Source organism: Mobula birostris, chromosome 1, assembly GCF_030028105.1.
Source record: "Mobula birostris isolate sMobBir1 chromosome 1, sMobBir1.hap1, whole genome shotgun sequence".
In the NCBI taxonomy this organism is placed as follows: domain Eukaryota; kingdom Metazoa; phylum Chordata; class Chondrichthyes; order Myliobatiformes; family Myliobatidae; genus Mobula; species Mobula birostris.
In genome coordinates, this window is record NC_092370.1 from 75,110,547 (window position 1) to 75,127,016 (window position 16,470).

The 16,470-nt window shown below is 42.5% G+C and overlaps 1 pseudogene; it reads right to left on the reverse strand.

Moving 5' to 3' along the window:
• Window positions 1-3,134: 3,134 nt before the first annotated feature.
• On the reverse strand, window positions 3,135-15,850 carry LOC140188866 (actin, cytoplasmic-like; annotated as a pseudogene).
• Between the last annotated feature and the right edge of the window lie 620 nt (window positions 15,851-16,470).

The following is a 16,470-nucleotide window of genomic DNA, read 5'->3' on the forward strand; positions in this document are numbered from 1 at the left end:
GTACAGGAACAATGGTGGATGTTTTGAAGCAGGAGGACACTCTACACTGGGAGAAGGAGAGATTAAAAATGTCTGTAAACACACCCGCCAGTTGTGCCACACACACTCTGAGTATCCGCCCTGAGATGCTGTCCGGTCCCGCAGCCTTGCGACTGTCCACTCTTTGGAAACACCTGCATACTTCACCCTCGAGGTACATGAAACCTTGAAGTGAGTCTTGATATTGGGGTTTGATCCAAAATGTCAAGTATTTCTTTGACTCCACAGATGCCAAATGATCTGCTGGGTTCCTCCAACAGTTTTACAATATTTGCATTCTCTTGTGTCTCTCATTATTAATTTCAAAGTCAAAGTCAAGTTTATTGTTATATGCACTAGTACACATATGCACAGGTGGAATGAAAAACTTACTTGCAGAATCATATAAGCAGCATTCACAAGAAAAACATAAATTTTATGTAAATTATACACATTTTTATAAGAAAGAACACATATAAAACAAAAAGAAATGAAGTCCATTTTAGTGCTGTGATCAAAGCAGCCACAATGTTGGTAAAGTCTTGTAATTAGGCTGTGCTGGTTGGTTTAAGAACTGAATTTGAAGCAAAGTAGCTGTTCTTCAACCTCATGGTTTGGGACTACAGGTTTCTGTACCTCCTCTGAGAGGATGGCATGGCCCAGATGGTGGGGATTTTTGATGAAGGATGTGGCCGTCCTGAGGCAGCATCTCCTGTAGATACAGCTAATGGTAGGAAGGGATGTGCCAGTGATGTGTTGGACAGAGTCCACTACTTTACAGCTTCTTAAGTACCTGCATATTTGAATTGCCGTACCAGATCATGATAAAACCAATCAGGATACTTTCAACAGTACATCTGTAGAAGTTTGTTGGAGTGTTTGGTGACAAGCCAAACCTTCTTAACCTGCTTTGAAAGTAAAGATGCTGGATTGCTTTCCTTGTACGAGCATCTACACTCCATGGCCACTTTATCTGGACAGGAATGGAACCCAATGTGGTCTTCTGCTGCTCTAGCCCATCCACTTTAAGGTTTAATGTGTTGTGCATTCAGAGCTGCTTTTCTGCACACCACTGTTGTAACATGTGGTTATTTGAGTTATTCTCACCTTCCTGTCAGCTTGAACCAGTCTTGCCATTCTCCTCTGATGTCTCTTGTTAACAAGGTGTTTGTCCCCACAGAAGTGCTGCTCAATGGATGTTTTTTGTTTCTCACACCATTCTCTGTAAACTTTAGTGAAAATCCCAGGAGGTCAGCAGTTTATGAAATATTCAGATCACTCCATCATGCACCAACAACCATTCTAAGGTCAGAGTCACGTAGATCACATTTATTCCCCATTCTGATGTTTGGTCTGAACAACAACTGAACCTCTTGACCATGTCTGCGTGCTTTTATGCATTGGATTGCTTCCACATGATTGGCTGATTACTGTAGCTATTTGTATTAATGAGCAGGTGTACCTAATAAAGTGACCACTGAGTGTGTGTGTGTGTGCGTGCACAGCTAGAATAAGTCATCCAATATGTTAAAGCCCAGGAATTTAAACCAGCTGACTCTCAACTTTATATGTGAGTTTGGTATTTTCTTGTTTTGAGTATTGAGGGAGAGGGATGAGTCAAGTGGATGGAGTTAAGTGGCAGATCTGCAGTGACTTTGAATATTGAACAGTATAGCTCAGTAAGGGCCTCAGCCTATGATATTGTTAACCTTTTAAACAACTCCAAAATTAATCTAACACTTCTCTCCCACAGAGCTCTCAATTTTACTTCTATCCATGTGCCTATTTAAGAGTATATTAAATGTCCTTGATTGCACTTAACACTCCCAGTGCAAAATATCTACCTCTGATATCCCCCCATACTTTCCTCCAGTCACCTTAAATGTATGCCCATTAGTTCTTGATTCTCCAGCTCTGAATCAGGTTTATTGATACTGACATACTGAATGTTGTGCAATTTGTTGTTTTGTGGCAATAGTACAGTGGAAGAGATAAAAAATACTATAAGTTACAAAATAAATAAATAAATAATCTGAAAGAGGAATAGTGAAGTAGTGTTCATGGGCCATTTAAAAATCTGATGGTGGAGGGGAAGAAGCTGTTCCTAAAATGTTGAGTATGGGTATTCAAGCTACCTCCATATCCCAGATAGTGAGGGTCGTTAATGAAAGATGCTGCCTTCTGGAGGCACCGCCGTTTGGAGATGTCCTCGGTGGTTGGGAGGTTTGTGCCCTTGATAGAACTGGCTGAGTCTATCACATTTTATAGGTTTTTCAATCCTGTGCATACCAAGCTGTGATATAACTTGTCAGAGTACTCTCCACTGTAAATCTATAGAAATTTGCTAGTCTTTGGTGACTTACCAAGTCTTCTCAAACTCTTGATGAAGTTGGTGTGTCTTCTTCATGATTGTATCAATGTGCTGGGCCCAGGATACATCCTCTGAGATGCTGATGCCTAGGCACTGGAAGCCATGCACCCTTTCCACTGTTGACCTCTCAATGACAACTGGCATGTGTTCTTCTGACTTCTCCTTCCTGAAGACTGTTACGTAGGCACAGAGCAAGAACTATAAAGGAGTAGCATGATTAAATGTTTTTACTGAGTCACGTTAATAATAGTACACACTGGGCACCTTACAGTATGGAAGCTACGAACCAAGCCCGTCGAGATGAAAAGCATGTGCACTAGAAAGCCTGAGCCCAAAAGAGAGTGCTCGCTGCACCCAGAAGCTCAGTCGATTCACTGCACAATTGATCGTCCGCTTGTGAACTTGCTACATTCTCACGATCAATCTGATATGGTACATCCCTCACCCTACATAGATGGGAACGGCAGAGGATGGGAATAAATTAGGTAAACTGAGAAATATAATGAAATGTCTACCCCGCTTGGTTGCAGTCAACTGGCTGGCACATGCTTATGGACTGCCGCAGGGGTTCGCTTCCCACTCTGTGCTTCCCTGGTTAGCTGATGAATGTCAAGGGCAGTGGACTGTGAATCTCTTCTTCTTTTGATGAAGCCTCTATTGGTTCTTCTGTTGGGAGACTAGCTTCATCAGCAGAGGATGCTTCCCTAGGTCCCCTGTCAGTTCATTGGTATATATGATCCAAATGTCACTTAACAATTCGTCCATCTGTCAGCTCAAGTCCTGCTACTTGACTGACAATGCTAGATGACAACTGGTAGCCCGTTTTCTTCCTGTGAGATGCATGTGTAGACTTTGTCTCTGGCACCAAAAATTCACTGCCTGGTGTGCACATCTCTTGCTTGCCGCAAATTTGTTCCTGGACAGCCAGCTATAAGAGATGCTGGAGATGGGCTATAGTGCTATGGAGATGCTCAAAGTGTAAGACACAGTGGGACAGGAAACACACACAAAATGCTGGAGGAACTCAGCAGGCCATGCAGCATCAATGGAAGAGTACAGTCGATGTTTCGGGCCGAGACCCTTCGTCAGAACTAGCCCCCAGTCCTACCAAAGGGTCTTGGCCCAAAACGTCGACTACTTTTTTTCCATAGATGCTGCCTGGCCTGCTGAATTCCTCCAGCATTTTGTGTGTGTGTTTCCTATCCCAGTGTGTCCTATGTTTTGAGCTCCAGCCTTCTCTGTACGTTACGAACCAAGTCAAGTTTTCCTTTGTCATCTGTCTTGACTGGGTAAGCTCTCTTCTGGGCTGCTGCTACCTGGAACAATAATGCCACCATCTGCAATAAAAATAAGATGCACACCGAATATTCAACCATCTGTCAATGGTGATAACTTGGCCATCAGGAAGCTCATAGCTTTTCTCCAAGGATAAGGATGAGATGGCTGTTTGCATCTCAGATTCAAAATCTAGGGCAACATAAGTGAGGCTTTCCTTGATGTCAAGGACAATCTCCCTCTCAGCTGTGGTTGTGAAGGAGTACCCGTACTCAACCATTGGGATTCTGGTCAGCCAGGTCCAGATGCAGGATGGCGTGTGGCAGGGTATAGCCTTCGTAGGTTGGCACAGTGTGAGTCATACCATCCCCAGAATCTAGCACAATGCCAGTGGTACGGCCAGAGGTGTACGTGCTTGAATGGCAACATAATTGCTGGAGTGTTAATGTTCTCAAATATGATTTGGTCATCTTCTCGAGGTTGGCTTTGAGATTGAGGGGAGCCTTTGAGAGGAGGACAGGTTGCTTGTCTGGGACCACTCACAACTCATAAAAGATGTGGTGCCAAATCTTCTCCAGATCATCCCAGTTGGTCACAATCCCGTACTCAATTGGTATTTCAGGGTGAGGATGTCCCTCCTGCTTTGGGCTTCATCACCAACATAGCTGTCTTTCTGACCCATTTCCACCATCATATCCTAGAATTGAAAACAATGGATGAAGTATGAACCTATAATATATAGGATAAAAAAGACCTAATAAAGACCAGAGGATCTTAGTCTGTTTCTCATCTCCCAGACCTTTTATGGTAATATTTCGTAGGTGTTATGGCAGCAAATAGAAAAAGGCCATTCAGTCCTTCAGAATCATTGCTAATCTACAACAGCACATTCCTGAACTTCCCAGTTGCTCCCTCCCATTCCTCCAACCCCCAAAATCCATGATGTAAGGTGATGAAGCATACAAGCCATTCAGTACTGTCCACTACCCAGCCACCAAGTATTGCCTCTGGTGAAAGGGCAACACTTTAATTGGACCAATCAAAGCTGCAGACAGGCTCTGGAAACTGAAATTGACAGAATAATGAGAGGTTCCATTTATATCTCAAGAGTCCTAAATACTTGGCTCCTAAGCCTTTGGTCTGACCCAATGAATAGCATTCATTCTGGGTTGGGTTTTGTAATATCTCAAGACTGACTCTGGGGCAAAACTGTCAAAATACCTGGATAAAATTAAATATTGTAAGTCAAGAACCATACAGCCCAAGCCTGCATGATATTTCAACGTAGTTCAGCTTCAAAGTGAAAATCCCTACAATCTTTATATTCAGCAGTCCAACAACTGATTAATATCAGATATGACTCATGCCTCTTGGAAATATTTCCAAATGATTAATTTGAACAAAGGAATTTCTCTCATTTCAGTCTTAAGTATACTACCTTTATGATAGGATTAAACGGCTCTAGTCTCCTTAGCCACAAGGAAACCCTCCCCACTATTTACCCAGATAAGGCAGCAGGTACTTTTGCATCTCAATAAGTTTATTGTTCTTCCAAACTGGGGAGACTAAAGTTATCAAACACCTACATGTTTGATAAATCAACCATCCCAGAACCCCAGTCTCGCAAATCAATCGTTGCTGCACTCTAGACCAGATACATCCTCATGCAAGAGGGAAATCATACAGAACTCCCCAGGGCTTCATATAAATAGTCAGAAGATAACTTGCATTTAAAACTTTTTTGGATTAAAGATAGCACATACATTGCACTTCTCAATTGCCTACTATACATGCAGACGAGCTTTTGGTGACGAGACAAGGTTACCCAGGTCCCTTTGAGCAACATTTCTCAGTCCTACACTTAAAAATGTTCAACACTGTTAGACTTGACATTATTTCCTTGATAGTCCACAATACTACTGTTATGTTACTCATTTACCACTAGTTTGCATTCCCAGAAAACCTCTTTGTATCCTCATCCCTCACATTCCCACTTAGGGTTATCTCATCTGTACACATGAAAAATGATACGTTTGTTTCTTTCTGCCAAATTGAGATACCAATCTCTGCAGTACAACAGTCACAGCCTGGTAACCCAATAAAGACTGTGGTTAGGCATAGTTCAAACACCATCTATAAATTCACTAATGATACAACTGGCAGAATTTCAAATGGCGACGAGGAGATAAACAGCATTCAGCACAATCATACCCTCAGTTCTAATCAACAAGGTCCAAAACTTGGGCCTCTGCAACTGGATCCTTGACTTCCTTACCGGGAGACCGCACAGTCTGTGAGGGTAGGAAATAACATCTCGTCTTCACTGACAATCAACAATGGCACACCTCAAGCCCACAGCTCTACTCTTTCTAAACCCATGATTGTGTGGCGAGGCACAGCTCAAACACCATCTATAAATTTGCTGACGCCACAACAGTTGTAGGAAGTATTTCAGAAGGTGACAAGGAGACGTACAGAAGTAAAGTAGATCATCTGATTGACTGGTATCACAACAACCTTGCACTCAACATCAGTTAGACCAAGGAATTGATTATGGACTTCAGGAAGGGGAAGTGTGGAGAATGCACACTAGTCCTCTTTGATGGATTAGCAGAGGAAAGAAAGAACAGTTTCAAGTTCTCTGAATATCGATTGTGGACCAACAATTAATGTAATTACGAAGAAGGCACACCAGTGACAGTATTTCATTAGTAGTCTTAGAGGATTTGGTATGTCATCAATGACACTAGTAAATTTCTACAGGTGTACCGTGAAGAGTATTCTGACTGGTGGCATCGCTATCTGGTATGGAGAGGCCAATGCACAAGATCAGAAAAAGCTGCAGAGGGTTGGAAACTCAGCTAGCTCCACCATGGACGCTAGCCTCCCCAACACTGAGGACATCTTTAAAAGGCAATGCCTCATTAAGGACCCTCGCCCAACAGTACATGACCTCTTCTTATTGCTACCATCAGAGAGGAGGTACAGAAACCTGAACATACAAAGTTTTAAGAACAGCTTCTTCCTCTCAGTCCATGAAAACTACCTCACTTTTTTGCTCTCTTTACACTGCATGCTAATTCATTAAATTTATACTTACTGTAACTTATAGTAATTCTTTTATGTATTGCACTGTACTGCTACTGCTAAACACTAAATTTCACAATGAATATCAGTGATGATAAACCTGATTCTGAACTTTTCCCCTACACTTACTGTGTTAACCAACTGAATCTACACTACAGTATTATATTACCATCAATTCTATGTATTGTATAGTGATGGCTTAGTGGTGTAGCATGCAGTGCTGATGCCTCATAGGTCCAGAGATCCCAGTCTGATCTCAGTTTCCACTGCTGCTTGTGTGGAGTTTGCAGGTTTCCTGTGTCTGTGGGTTCCTGTCAGGTACTTTGGCTTCATCCCACATCTGAGATGTGCACATAGGTTCAATGACTGCTGTACATTGCCTCTTAGTGTGTTTAGAAGCAAGGAGGAGTTGATGGGCTTAAGAAAGAACAAGTTGCTGGGGCATGAGTCAGAATGGGACTGATGGGATGCTGTCATGGACCAGTGTTTACAGTCTTGTTCAGTGACAGGAACTTTGTTCACCATTCTCCCATATGGTATTTTATTAAAAGCATCCTGCAAATCCAAAATCACTGGTTCTGCCTTCATCTACTCTTCAAAATAAATCCCCCAAAACAGTTTCATTAGGTTAGTCAAAAACTGAGAAAATAGACCAAGGAATAGCAGATGGAAGTTTACTAAGGAAAGTACAGCATCTTGGATCTTGGAAAGTTAAGCCAGGGTATTAATTACAAGGAAAATGTCAGGGCTTTGAGGAGTGTTGCAGAGAGACATAGCAATACAAGTACTTACAGTAGTGCCAGAAAGTTTGTGAACCCTGTAGAATTTTCTCTATTTCTGCATAACTATGACCTAAAATGTGGTTAGATCTTCACATAAGTTCTAAAACTAGATAAAGAGAACCCAATTAAATAAATAACACAAAAATATTATACTTGTTCATTTATTTATTGAGAAAAATGATCCAATATTACATATAGCTGTTGCAAAAAGTATGTGAACTTTTGCTTTCTGTAACTGGTGTGACCCCCTTGTACACCAGTAACTTCAACCAAACATTTCTGGTAACTGTTGATCAATCCTGTACATCAGCTTGGAGAAATTTTAGGCCATTCCTCCTTACAAAACTGCTTTGACTCTGGGATGTTGGTGGGCTTCCTTGCAAGAACTGTTTGCTGCAGGTCCTTCCACAGCAATTTTAAGGGATCAAGGTCAGGACTTTGACTTGGCCATTCCAAAAACAAATTTTCTTCTTTTTAAACCATTCTGTTGTTGATTTGTCTTTCGGATTGTTGTCTTGTTGCATCAGCCTACTTCTATTAAGCTTCAGATGATGGACCACTACCCTAAAATTCTCCTGTAAAATGTCTTGATACAATTTTGAATTCATTGTTCCCTCAATGATTGTAAACTGTGCAGGCCAGGAGGCAGCAAAGCAGTCCCAAACCATGATGCTCCTTCCATCATGCTTCACAGTTGGGATGAGGTTTTGGTGTTAGTATGCAATGCCTTTTTCCCTTCAAACATAGCAGTGTGTATTTCTGCCAACAAGTTCAACTTTTGTTTCATCTGTCCACAGAATATTGTCCCAGAAGTATTGTGGAACATCTAGGTGGTCTTTGCAAACTCGAGTTGTGCCATAATGTTATTTTTTGGAGAGCAGTGGTTTCCTCCATGGTGTCCTTCCACGAACACCATTCTCATTCAGTGTTCTTCTTATAGTCAATGCATGAACAGAGCCTTTAGCAAGTTCTAGAGATTTCTGCAGGTCTTTTGCTGTTACCCTTGGGTTCTTTCTCATGTCCTTCAGCATGTACATTGGTGCAATTTTTGCAGGATGCCTACTCCTAGGGAGAGTAGCTACAGTACTGAATTTCCTCCACTTGTAAACAATTTCTCTTACTGTGGACTGATAAACACTCAGGTCTTTAAAAATGATTTTGTAGCTTTTCTAGCTTCATGCATCTCTACAATTCTTCTGTAAGTTGTTTTGATTGAAGCACATTAAGAGATCTTTTTTGAGAAGTGCAGGCTCTGACAGTAACCTGACATTGTGTGTCTTTTGTAGAGGGCAGGGCACCTCTATAACCCACACCTCTAATCTCAATTCATTCGTTGGAACACCTGACTCCAAATAGCTTTTGTAAAAGGCATTACCCCAGAGATTCACATACTTTTTTTGAACCTAGACTGTGATAGTTTAAATGGCGTACTCAGTAATGACAAGAATAAGTACAATTGTTTGTATGTTATTAGCTTAGGGAGATTGTGCTTGTCTAGTATTGTGACTTAGATGAAGGTCAGACCACATTTTATGAGTAATTAACGCAGAAAACCAGGTAATTGCAAAGGATTCACAAACTTTTTCTGTAGTTCCCCGATAACATTGACATAGCTAGGGTAAATGATATATGCTTGCCTTCATCGGACAGGTAATTGAATACAAAAGTTGGAATGCCATGCTACATCTGTATAGGACATTGGTGAGACCACACTCGGAGTATTGTGTGCAGTTCTGATTGCCTAGCAGTCAGAAGGATGTAGTTAAGCTGGTAAGGGTACAGAAAAGATTCACAAGGCTGTTGTCAGGATTGGAGCATGAGTTATGAAGAGACTGGATGGTCTGTGGCTTTCCACCATTCTCCCCCGCCCCTGTTCCCAGAATGTAGGAGGCTGAGGGGTGGCTGTAGAGGTTGCTAAAGTCATGAGGTGATGGGCATAGATACAGCAAATTCTCAGAGTCTTTTCCCCGGCAGGGGAGGTAAAACTAGAGGACACAGAGGAACCTAGGAAATGGAGGACCTTAATATGGAGTATTGTGTGCAGTTCTGCCCACCTACTGACAAGAAAGATGATAAGATTGCAAGAGTGCAGAAAAAATTTACAAGGATTTTGCCAAGAATTGAGAACCTGTGTTAAAGGGAAAGGTTGCATAGATAAGGAATTTATTCCCTGGAGCACAGGAAAATGAGGGGAGATTTATTGAGGGATACAAAATTATAAGGGTATACATAGAAACAGTCTTTTTCCACTGAGGTTGGGTGAGACTAGAACTACAAGTTCCAGAGAGCAATCCACTAGGCCCATTCACACTCATTTCTTTAAGCCCTTTCCAATCAAATCCCTTACGTGAAGACGCAAGAGCCTGTGTTGCAGCCTATTCCGAGCTGCTGCGTGACAGAGGACTTTCTGATTTACAAGCTGTTCCCGGGGACACACGCTGAACATCAGGTTCTGCTGGCAGATCACCAACTCAGTGAAAGCTTCCCTTTGGTCTGCCTGAATGTTGTTGGACTGCCACCATATCAACGGGCAGAGTCCAGGCTGCAGGAGTACGTGCCAAGGAACACACTGAAGCCACCGCAAGGGCTCAGTGGGGAAGGACCACCATGTAGGGTTCTCCTGCTACTGGAGAGGGAGCAGCCGGGCTGGGTGATGAAGCTACTCAATTATAGTAGTCATTTACCACCTCAGAGAGCCACATGAACGGAGAGCAGTGCTGTTGATCTGTAGAAATGCAATAGAACAGTAGGGAAAGCATTGACTATGAATGGAAAGAATGAAAAGGCATTGCATGGTTTATTCTTGTAAGTATTTTTTATTATGAATAAAGATTATTTTGTTTATAAAAATATTCTTGTATGTTCAATTCTTTTGCCAAATGACTCCACCAAGGGAACATCATCTACAGTCACAGACTCCCATTCTCATGAACGTGTCCATGGGCAACGTGTACAACTGGTGCTCAGCGGTGAAGGTTGGAGGGAGTGATAGGAGGAAGATATATAGACAGATATACTTTATTAACCCCGAGGGAAATTTGGTTTTGTTACAGCCGCACCAACCAAGAATAGAGCGTAAATATAGCAATACAAAAAACCCCAACAATCAAACAACAAAATGCAAACTATGCCAGATGGAAAATAAGTCCAGGACCAGTCTAAGGTAGGAGGGCATCTCATCAAGCCCCCTTCTTCCCACCAGTCACAGATTCCTGCTCTCCTCAAGAATATGTCCATGCAAAGAGGACAACCTGTGCTCAGATGGGTGGAGGTTGGAGGTTCTACCAGTCACAAATCCCCATTCTTCTCCCCTGCACATCAGAACGTGTTGATCTTCACACACTCACAGTTCTGATGGAAGATTTTCAACTTGACACATTGATCATCCATTGGAGTGGCTTCTTTTGATTGACATTTAAGATTTAATTTCATTTATTGACCTCTGTATTGATGATCCTTAATCAGCCATGATCGAATGGCAAAGTAGACTCAATGATCTAATTCTGCTCCTGTGTTTATGATGTTCTCTATGTCTTGTTGGGATCTTACAATAAATTACCCAACCAGGATGAGAGAGGGGAAACCAGAGCACTCAGGGAATTTCCATACAGTCAGTTAGAATATGCAACCCCAGGTTTAATTCAAACCCAATCCTTAAAGCTGAGAATTCTTTATGAACCTTATACAGATTGCAGAGGAAGACATATTTGCTGTCTGGAGGCAAACTAAGGTGAATAAATCCCCAGGGCCTGACAAGGTGTTTCCATGGACCTTACAGGAGGCAAGTGCAGAAATTACCAGGGCACCTTAGCCTTAGCGGTACGTGAGGTACCGGATGATTGGAGGATAGCCAGTGTTGTTATGCTGTTTAAGAAATGCTTTAAACATTAACCAGGAAATTATAGGGAAGTGAGCCTGACATCAGTAGTGGAAAAGTTATTAGAAGGTATTCTAAGGGACCGCATATATACATAAGTATTTGGATAGACATGGACAGTTTAAGGTTAGTCAGCATGACTTTGTGTGTGGTAGGTCATGTCTAACCAATCTTATAATGTTTTTTGAGGAAGTTGCTGGGAAAGTTGATGAAGGCAAGGCAGTGGATGTTGTCTACAGGGACTTTAGCAATGTATTTGATAAAGTTCCGCATGGGAGGTTGGTCAAGAAGGTTCAGTCACTTGGCATTCAAGATGAGATAATGAATTGGATTAGACATTGACTTAGTGGGAGAAGCCAGAGATTGGTAGTGACTGATTGCTTCTCTGATTGGAGGACTGTGACTAGTGAAGTGCTGCGAGGAGGTCCATTGTTGTTTGTCATCTACATCAACAATCTGGTTGATAATGTGATTAATTGGATCAGAAAATTTACAGATGACATCAAGATTGGAGATGTACTGGATTGGAGTGGCACTGTTGATCAGATGTAGTGTCACGGCTGCAGAAAAGGAGGAAGTCATGGAGGGGTTGTCTACGGAGTCTCTGTGGGTGGAAGTTAGGAATAGGAAGGGGTCAATAACTCTACTGGGTGTTTTTTATAGACCATCCAATAATAACAAGGACATCGAGGAGTAGATATGGAGACAGATTCTGGAAAGGAGTAATATGTTGTGGTGGGAGATTTTAATTTCCCAAATATTGACTGGCATCTCCCTAGAGTGAGGGGTTTAGATGGGGTAGAGTTTGTTAGGTGTGTTCAAGAAGTTTTTTTGACACAATATGTAGATAGGCCTATAAGAGAAGAGGCTGTACTTGATCTGGTATTGGGAAATGAACCTGGTCAGGTGTCAGGTCTCTCAGTGGGAGAGCATTTTAGAGATAGTGATCACAATTCTATCTCCTTTACCATAGCATTGGAAATGGATAGGAACAGACAAGTTAGGGAAACGTTTAATTGGAGTAAGGGGAAATGTGAGGCTATCAGGCAGGAACTTGGAAACAAATGTTCTCAGGGAAACATGAGGAAGAAATGTGGCAAATGTTCTGGGGATATTTGCATGGGGTTCTGTGTGTATACGTTCCAAGGAGACAGGGAAAGGATGGTAGTGTACAGGAATCGTGGTGTACAAAGGCTGTTGTAAATCTAGTCAAGAAGAAAAGAAGAGCTTACAAAAGGTTCAAAAACTAGGTAATGATCAAGCTCTAGTAGATTATAAGGCTAGCAGGAAGGAGCTGAAGAAAGAAATTAGGAGAGCCAGAAGGGGCCATGAGAAGGCCTTGGTGGACAGGATTAAGGAAAACCCCAAGGCATTCTACAAGTAGAATTCACATGATGAGCAAGAGGATAAGACGTGAGAGAATAGGACTAATCAGGTGTGACAGTGGAAATATGGAACCGGAGGAGATGGCAGAGGTACTTAATGAATACTTTGCTTCAGTATCCACTACCGAAAAGGATCTTGGTGATTGTAGGGATGACTTGCAGCGGACTGAAAAGTTTGAGCATGTAGATATTAAGAAAGAGGATGTGTTGAAGCTTTTGGAAAGCATCAAGTTGGATAAGCCACTGGGACCGGACAGGATGTACCCCAGGCTACTGTGGGAAGTGAGGGATTCCTGAGCCTCTGGCGATGATCTTTGCATCATCAATGAGGACGGGAGAGGTTCTGGAGGACTGGAGGGTTGCAGATGTTGTTCCCTTATTCAAGAAAGGGAGTAGGGATAGCCCAGGAAATTATAGACCTGTGAGTCTTACTTCAGTGGTTGGTAAGTTGATGGAGAAGATCCTGAGAGGCAGGAATTATGAACATTTGGAGAGGCATAATATGATTGGGAATAGTCAGCATGGTTTTGTCAAAGGCAGGTCGTGCCTTATAAGCCTGATTGAATTTTTTGAGGATGTGACAAAACACATTGATGATGGTAGAGCCGTAGATGTACTGTATATGGATTTTAGCAAGGCATTTGATAAGGTATCCCATGCAAGGCTTTTTGAGAAAGTAAGGAGACATGGGACCCAAGAGGACATTGCTTTGTGGATCTAGAACTGGCTTGCCCACAGAAGGCAAAGAGTGGTTGCAGAAGGGTTATATTCTGTATGGAGGCCGGTGACCAGTGGTGTGCCTCAGGGATCTGTTCTGGGACCCCGTTCTCTTCGTGATTTTTATAAATGACCTGGATGAGGAAGTGGAGGGATGGATTAGCAAATTTGCTGGTGACACAAAGGTTAGGGGTTGTTGTGGATAGTGTCGAGAGCTGTCAGAGGTTACAGCGGGACATCGATAGGATGTAAAACTGGGCTGAGAAGTGGCAGATGGAGTTCAACCCAGATAAGTGTGAGGTGGTTCATTTTGGTAGGTCAAATATGATGGCAGAATATGGCAAGACTCTTGGCGGTTTGGAGGATCAGAGGGATCTTGGGGTCCGAGTCCATAGGACGCTTAAAGCTGCTAAGCAGGTTGACTCTGTGGTTAAGAAGGCATTCGGAGCATTGGCCTTCATCAATCGTGAGATTGAGTTTAAGAGCCAAGAGGTAATGTTGCAGCTATATAGGACCCTGGTCAGACCCCACTTGGAGTTCTATGCTCAATTCTGGTCGCCTCACTACAGGAAGGATGTGGAAACCATAGGAAGGGTGCAGAGAAGATTTACAAGGATGTTGCCTGGATTGGGGAGCATGCCTTATGAGAAAAGGTTGAGTGAACTCGGCCTTTTCTCTTTGGAGCGATGGAGGATGAGAGGGGACCTGACAGAGGTGTACAAGATAATGAGAGGCATTGATCGTGTAGATAGTCAGAGGCTTTTTCCCAGGGCTGAAATGGCTAGCACGAGAGGGCATAGTTTTAAGACATTTGAAAGTAGGTACAGAGGAGATGTCAGGGGTATGCTTTTTACTGAGAGAGTGGTGAGTGCGTGGAGTGGGCTGCCGGCGGCGGCGGTGGAGGCGGAAACAATAGGGTGTTTTAAGAGACTCCTGGATGGATACATGGAGCTTAGAAAAATAGAGGGCTATGGGTAAGCCTAGGGGGTTCTAAGGTAGGGACATGTTCAGCACAGCTTTGTGAGCTGCAGGGCCTGTATTGTGCTGTATGTTTTCTATGTTTCTATGCAGTAGACAGCAAGGAAGGCTATCATGGCTTTCAGTGGGATCTGGACCAGATGGAAAAATGGGCTGAGACATGGCAGATGGAATTTAATGCAGACAAGTGCAAGGTGTTACACTTCGGTAGGACCAACCAGCATAGGTTACATATGGACGGAAGATCACTGAGGAGTGCAGAAGAACAAAGGGATCTAGGGATACAGGTACATAATTCATTGAAAGTGGCGTCACAGGTAGATAGGGTCATACAGAAGGCTTTTGGCACATTGGCCTTCACAGATCAAAGTATTCAGTGCAGTAGATGGGATGTTATGTTGATGTTGTATAAGACATTGTTGAGGCCTAATTTGAAGAATTATGTGCAGTTTTGGTCACCTGCCTACAGGAAAGATGTAGATAAGGCTGAACAGTACAGAGAATACTTAAAAGGATGTTGCCAGGTCTGGAGGACCTGAGTTACAAGGAATGATTAAATTGTTTTGGACTTTATTCCTTGGAATGTAGAAGATTGAGAGGAGATTTGACAGAGCGATACAAAATTTTGAGGGGTGCAGATAGGGTAAATGCAAGCAGGCTTTTTCCACTAAGGTTGGGTGGGACTACAACTAGAAGTCATGTGTTTAGGGTGAAAGATGAAAGCTGAAAGGTTTAAGGGGAACACGAGGAGAAACTTCTTCACTCAGAAGGTTGTGAGAGTGTGGACCGAACTGCCAGCACAAGTGGCACATGCGAGTTCAATTTCAATGTTTAAGAGAAGTTTGGATAGGTACATGGATGCGGTAGGGGTATGGGGGGGCTATTGTGTTGATGCAGGTCGATAGGAGTAGGCCGTTTAAATGGTTTGATATGGATTAGATGGGCCTAAGCGAGTCAGGTTGGCAACAAGGTAAAACAAAAATGATACAGACTTGCCAAATTTATTTAGCAGCTTGGGAAGGAATTTGGCAGCTTCCCTGGACCTTCCGGAATGAATCCCACCACAGCTCAAGTTCAGAGGCTCAACTCTCCCACTTTTACAAACATAGAAAGTGAAAAAGAAATTAACAGGGTAAATTACAAAGCACATGTGTATGGTCTCCTGTACCACACAAACTACAAAAGACAGACTGCAATTCAACTGAATACTTCACTAAGAACAAAGTAGGATAAGTGGAAGGAAGCATACCAGTGGAAGACTCACCTCATGTGTAGGGAAACACAGCTTTGGGGACAGTATCCCCCGCAAACCCAACCCTGCACGTCCAGGTCCATTGTCCACCACAGTGATGCAATATCACATTCATCCATGGCTTACAGAAGGTGAGAAGTGAGAGAAATAGAAGGGGAAAAAAAAGCTTTATCACTGACATAAGAACACCAAGAACAGCCTCAAACCATACAGAAAACCAGACAAAGTCTCTTTTCCTTCATAATCTCACTATGTAAGCTCACAGCAAAATTTACTGCTCAAAGTTAGCCCTGAACTATTGCACACACATTAAACCACACTAAGTGCTTCTCACAGAGCATTAACTCTACTCCAGTTTCAAAGAGAGCACTACAACAATACGGTCTTACTCATATTTTTTAATATATTACCCAACCCATCTCTGCACCATCTTTGGATAACGAGTCAATGAGCCAAGAGCAGAAAATTACTCTGAGGGTATGGAACTGAGAACGCTAGTCATTTATTTGTTGTTTTTAATAATGTTTATTTCAAAAACACTGTCTGTTTTAGCTATGGAAGCGTGTGTTTATCTCTTGCATTCTCTTCCCACCCCCACTTTCACCCAATTCTTCAAGTCCCTGTTTCAGATGTGACCATCATTCCACAGAGTCTAGCATCTCCCTGCTCTCCAAGTGGAATTCTACAAAGCCACTGGTATAAACATATGGTTCACATTCCACCACAGG